Source organism: Adiantum capillus-veneris, chromosome 30 (assembly GCF_014529385.1).
Source record: "Adiantum capillus-veneris isolate H3 chromosome 30, ASM1452938v2, whole genome shotgun sequence".
In the NCBI taxonomy this organism is placed as follows: domain Eukaryota; kingdom Viridiplantae; phylum Streptophyta; class Polypodiopsida; order Polypodiales; family Pteridaceae; genus Adiantum; species Adiantum capillus-veneris.
This window is the reverse complement of record NC_140960.1, coordinates 44,173,699-44,180,076: the sequence shown is the minus strand read 5'-3', so window position 1 is coordinate 44,180,076 and position 6,378 is coordinate 44,173,699. Positions and strand designations below refer to the sequence as shown.

Sequence of the window (6,378 nt, the reverse complement as noted above, 5' to 3'; positions counted from 1 at the left end):
TCCGCACAGTATCTCTCTGGCCATAATCAAGCATTGGAGCACTGGCGGAGACATTTGCTGCCTACAGTTGTGGGTGCATGACTCCTCTGTAGAGAAGAGGAGATCTCACAGAGAAGGTGTGAGAGAGAGAGAGAGAGAGAGAGAGAGAGAGAGAGAGAGAGAGAGAAGAAGAAGAAGAAGAAGAAGGCTAGAGGCAGAGATATGCAGGGAGAGAGGCAAGAAGCGTTATATTATTGATGACCAAGGGTGAAGTTATATACAGTACATATGGAAGTTACACGCCACACGATGTTCATCGGAATTTTGGGTGAAAGAGAATTGCCCCAGGTAAGGGGTAGAAGTGATGCTCAAGAGGGAGGGTTACAATCATGTAAGCGTCAAGTAAATCCAACTTGACAAATGGATTTGTGGCCCGACGGATTGGTCTTAGCTTAGAGCTCGATGCAGGAGGCTTGTGAGGTGGCTCGCCGCGAAAGCGAGTCTTCAGTGTTGAGCAGGTTTTGTGTGGGCGTCTTTGGCAAAGCAGCAAAGGTTGAGACCAGAGTGGAGACAGATACCATTACATCCATCGTCAAGGGAGTAAGAGCTGCAATTGAGGGAGGTTTGCTGCAATTTAGGGTGGGCAGCATTTTCGAGAGCAAGTGTGGAAGCAACATCAATATTGGGAATTGGGAATTGCAGCAGCATCTTTGACAACATCGTTTGCAGCAGCAGCTTTGGCTTCATTATTTATGTCCGCAGGGATATTGGCGGCATTTTTGGCTGCTGTGAGGGCTACACCAGCGTGGTCAGTGGCATCGGTGCCACTGATGGCAGCGTAGGATCCATGCAGGTGAGCATGCAAGGGCTCTCCATTGGAGGCCTGGGCTTCAGTTGGCTCAGTTTGGTTGAATAGAACCTCGGCGTTGATTTCAGCCGCATGACAAGGGCGGGGTGAGTGTGCAGCATGTGCAGCTGCATGCCGTGCCATGGGTGGTTGGACCACTCGCTCAGCCAAGTTGGCAGGAAGGGCTGTTTGCGAGGTGTCGGGCACAAATGTGGACACCGCCATCTGTGGCAACTGTTGGGGTAGCATCACCATCATCCACTGCAGCAGGGATGGCAGCGGCGTTGGCCGCATGGATTGCAGCAGTGACACCGGCAACTGAGGTTGTGTCAGCAGGTTCGGGTGCTTTGGTGGCTGCCCTCCGCATGGTTTTCGCCACAACGTCGTTGTCAGCAACAACGCCTTCGTCTTCTGAGGCGTCAGGGAGGACAGCATGATCACCGTCAAGGGTTGCATCACCATTGTCGACTGCTGAGTAATGCTCTTCCAGTGAAGCAAGAAATGCTTCCATGATGGCGGTGTTGGCTTCGACTGCAAGCAAGTCAATCGGGTTGGCAGGTTGAACTTGGGAGGACGCACCCGGATCACGGACTCAGTACTCCAGAGCAGCGCGCGCGCTGCTTTTTCCCTTGGCCGCTGGAAAGAGTACTGTAATGACTCCGCTGTAATGTTTCCCTTGCTCTTTTGACAGCTGGCCAAATTTGTGCCGCTTAATAAATGCGTCCTCCAGCTCGAGAGCACACCGAGGGAGCAGCGTGCGCGCTGCTTTTTCATGGTGCTCTTTGCAAACATCTTGGATCCCTTACATGATCATCTTGGATCCCTTACATGATCAGGCCACATGATCACGTGTCCACCTGGTGCAGACTTGCAAGTCCTCCACTTTGAGCGTCCGCTAATTATCAGAGCAATGGCAGGCAGTACCCATAATTGATAGCGACTCCCGCACACAACACTGTGTTGTGATAAGTCTTGTAATCGACTAACCTCAGCTCATCATATCATCATCAGGCTTGTAGCAATAATAATATTATTACTATGGTCTACCAAGGCTTCTATTTCTGCAAGGCGCTAATCTTATCACAACCTGCACACGTCAATCTAGAGTTGCATCTAATTACCAAAGATTACACAGGCACGGAGCCCCGGAAGGCCCAACTGATCTCACTTCACCCAATTTTTTCGATAGACTTTTCCATGCATGCGAACATTAATCTTTTCAGTTGTTTTTTGAAGGTTCTTTTGAAGTTTCCAAAAGTTAATTAAAGTCTTCAACCCTAGGCCCCCAAATAATTAAATATAATCTCCAGGCCAAGAGGCTCACCCGCCTGTTTTTCATTTCAATTTCTAAGGCTTATATATGCACTTGGTGAGGGTAAGTAAATGTGCAATCCTCTGAAATTTCACCCAATTACCACGCAATTACCACGCTATAATCAGCTCTTGAATGGGATAGTAATCTAATATGCTCCATTGGGGCTCCATTGGAAGCTCTTATGGAGGACCTACACGCGCACACGTACACACACACACACACACAAGAATTCGCACACACACACACACACATTTGTGTGAGTATAAAACGCGCGCACACACACACACACACACACACACACACACACACATTGAGTACCTTCTCTTCTTCTTCTACTCCTTCTTCTACAAACTAAACACGTAACAATTTTATATTTCAAGTATAAAACTCTTGGTTTTTACATTCTTTTGGTTTTGTTAACTAGCGGCGGCTGATATAACCGGTATAGCGGTATAGAAAAATAGAAATATAATATTTACCAGTGCTACCAGCACCAGTACTAGCACTAGAAGTTTTTTGACTAGTACCAGTACTAGTATGCTAGTATAGCAATTTTAGTACTAGTACTAACACTAAAAGTCAGAAGACTAGTACTTGTACCAGTACCAATATACCAAACCTATGTCTATACTAGTATATTGGCTCTCAGCAGGACCCTTATAGAATTGCCTATTTCCTATCTCCGAGGGTAAAATTCTTGGTTTTAACATTGTTCAGATATTCATGAAATAACAATATTTTAGGGAACCGGTAAACCATTAAACTTGTCTGCCACAAAAGTAATAAAGCAGTATCAGTACTAGTACTACCAGTGCGCAAATGTTAGTACTAGCACTGACAATTTTAGACTAGTATCAATACTAAGTATGCCACTTGGTATACGAGTTAAGAGGTATCACAATTTCAATACCAGTACTAACAGTACTGGTACTAATAGTACTAGTACTAGAACTGACCAATACCAGTACCAGTATACCAGACATGTATCAATACCAGTATACTGGCTCTTTGGAAGACTTATGGAATTACCTATCTCCTATATAAGACTACTGGTTTATACACCTTTTTGGTATTCTCGACATAAACAATGTTGAAATCAGTTTGCCAATAAACCAGTATAGCATTATAACAATATAGATGTGTAGCAGTATTAATACCAGTACTGCGAGTACCAGTACTAGCACTGAGAGTCTGAGACTAGTGCCATTACTAGTATACCAGTTGACCAAGATTGCATCATAGTAGTATCAATACTACTAGTACCAGTACTGACACTGAAAATCTGAGACAGGTACCAGTACCAATACCGGTGTATCAGACTATATTAGAAAGTTTGTTTAAAATGATGTAATTGGCTATCAAAGTCTCTTGAAATTTTGCTTTCAATTATAAAGTGACTTACACAAAAAGGTGTACCTATGTGAAATGGATAACAGCTAGCGTGCCAATTTACCAGGATAGCAGGATAGCAGTACCAGTACTACTAGTACCAATACTGGCACTAAAAATTTGATATTTGTACCAATACCAGTACTAGTATATCAGACTGTTAAAAGTTTGTTTATAATGGTGTAATTGACTACCAAAGTCTCTTGAAATTTATATTTCAATTATAAGGTTACTTGCACAAAAAAGTTGTACCTTTGTGACATGGATAAAAACTAGGATGCCCATGCATCACCTGCATACAGAGCCAATGCTAACAAAATGTTGTGTTGTTTCTATGGGTGCAAGTGAGGGCTACTCTCTTTGGTTCAACTTTTTTGGTGCTTTACTATTTGGAAGATCGGCAACTGGTTCGAAGTTTGTGAAGGAGCTTCTTCCTTTTGGACGGGGTCTTGTACCAACCTGATGTTATTCATTTGTCCAAACATTGCCATGGAGGCAATACATGTTGGTAAACATTTTCATAATGCTAAAGTAGAAATCTCCAGGACTATCATTTCAAGAGTACGGAAACTGATAGTTGCAGTACTAAAAATTCAAAAGTGTGGTCCGAGAAAAATTCAAATGTTGGTGGCGCAACAACTTGTGCTTAACTCCTTGATTGGTGAGGAAGCGAAGTTACATGCGATGGAAAACTCAATGATTTTTTGGAGGAAATGAAGCCAATTGTTCAAACCAAATGATGTGAGAGACTAAGTTTTGTTCCTTGAATTTGTTAATATTTTAAGTATTTTTTATTTAACTTTCTTGGGATGCATCATGTAGGTTTTCTTCAATTGTTTCAAAGGAGAGGAAGAGTCAAGGTGTTGTTATTGGGGATGAATATGATAACATTTTATTGCTTCCAAAAAAGTGCATGTTTCCCTTTTTCCATGGGAGTAGATTTCCTCGACAAGGCGAAGAGGATGATGAGTGCTTCCTATTTAAAATGTCCACTAAGGGACCATGTTGTGGGATTGATCTAGTAAATCAGATGAAATGAACCCGACTCGGTGACTTAAGAAATGCGTGGGTGCATTTTGATTTTACCCATAGGTTGGGCAACAATATCATGCTCAGTTTATGATCCAAGGTAATCTTTAAGTATTTAAAATTTCTCATATTTTTTTCATATATTATTAAATTTGAGATGACGTGTAAAAATATTTATGTTGAATACCTTGCAGCATATAATCACTGCAGATAATTGCTATATGTGAAACTAAAGAGGAGGATGCAAAGACTGAAGTTATTTTTTGGGAGAACCTTAATTCAACAATGGAAAGGTATTGACATGGTGCAACTGATTTTGAAGGTTTTATGTTTGATGAGGCTGGGGGAAATTATTGGAATGCTATTCGAATAGTCTTCAATGGCAGGCCAGATAATATTATGAAGATTCATGAACAATCATGCCTATTTCATTGGGAATAAAGACTGCACAAATATGCGAAAAAGTGGATATCTCAAAATCTAACAAATCAACACATTGATAAGTGTGAGGAATGAAGAGCTTGTAAGACCATTGAGCTTGCATCTCAAAAGGTGCAATCCATTCAAAAATGGTGGGGACAACATCTAACTATAGAGATCATCACTAGAGTGACCAGATGGTTTAAATGGTGGGACCAACGAATTTCTCACTAGTGAGGAATTGGTACAGATGTAAGAACCTTTATGACAATTTATATTTTTAGCAAAATCTATAAATTTTTCATACATAAAATTTATAAATATTAACTCATGTTTGTTTAAGTTTCATAGGCTGATTTAAGTCCATGGGAGCGGGCACAAATTCCCAATGTTAATTTATCAAAAAGTGTGCATGCCAGTTGGTTAGCGGGTGAAGGTGGAAAGAGAAAAATTTCTTTGTATGATGCTTGCGTAACAGATATTATAAATTCATATATACAATGTGCAAAGCGTTTGGGATATACTACTGGGTGTTATATAGGAACGGGTCCCATAATGGAGACCTTGCTTTCTCAAGTTGAATCTCAACACACTCCAACACCGACGTCCGTGGCCCATCTACTACACGAGGCTATTGCAGGGACTCCAATGTATGTGCAACCAATTTTGCATGGAGAGAAAGAAACAATACAATGCAAAAAGAGGGGTAGAACAGGAACAAGTAGCTCCCATCGCTCAGAATATGTCATGGAATCTAGACAACAAAACCATCGCGGTTGGCCCAAAAAAATCAGGTTTGATATCCAAGGACCACGCATTTCTAACATTCCACTACAAATTAGTGATAGTGATGATGATATTGGATTTCAAAAAGAATTAAACAACCACACCTTTGTCATCTCAAAGAAATAGTGTGTTAGAGAGTGATGTGTCACGCACTCAATGGGCCCTAAGGAGAATTGCCATGAAGAAATTGAAAGCATGTAATAGTATGAAAACTTTATTTTTGGAAGAAGTGAAAAAGTCTCAAGAACATGTAGTTTTTGGAGTGCTCACTGAAAACATTTATGAGACTCATATAAAAGAGAGTCCAACATACACGCGTTTGGATTTTCAAAAGCGAGAGAAGACAAAAAAATCATTTTTGGCATGCAAACATATGTACTATGTGTACACGAAAGTGCTCGAATTTGAACCTAAGGAGCACATGATTATTCATCAGCCAACCCTCTCACCAATGGATATTGCCTTTATTCTCAGACAACCAAGGAGGATTTTCCCCCCCATTTAATTACTGTTGGTTTGGTATGCATCTTTCACTAAACTAGATAATTGCTCTAGGATACTAAAGTGTTTTTCTGCATTTATTTTAGTTTATTCTACTTGTGATCATCTATCT

At 41.0% G+C, this 6,378-nt stretch overlaps 1 pseudogene; it reads left to right on the top strand.

Moving 5' to 3' along the window:
• The first annotated feature begins 267 nt into the window (after window positions 1-267).
• Window positions 268-1,514, top strand: LOC147417873 (uncharacterized; annotated as a pseudogene).
• The last annotated feature ends 4,864 nt before the right edge of the window (window positions 1,515-6,378 follow it).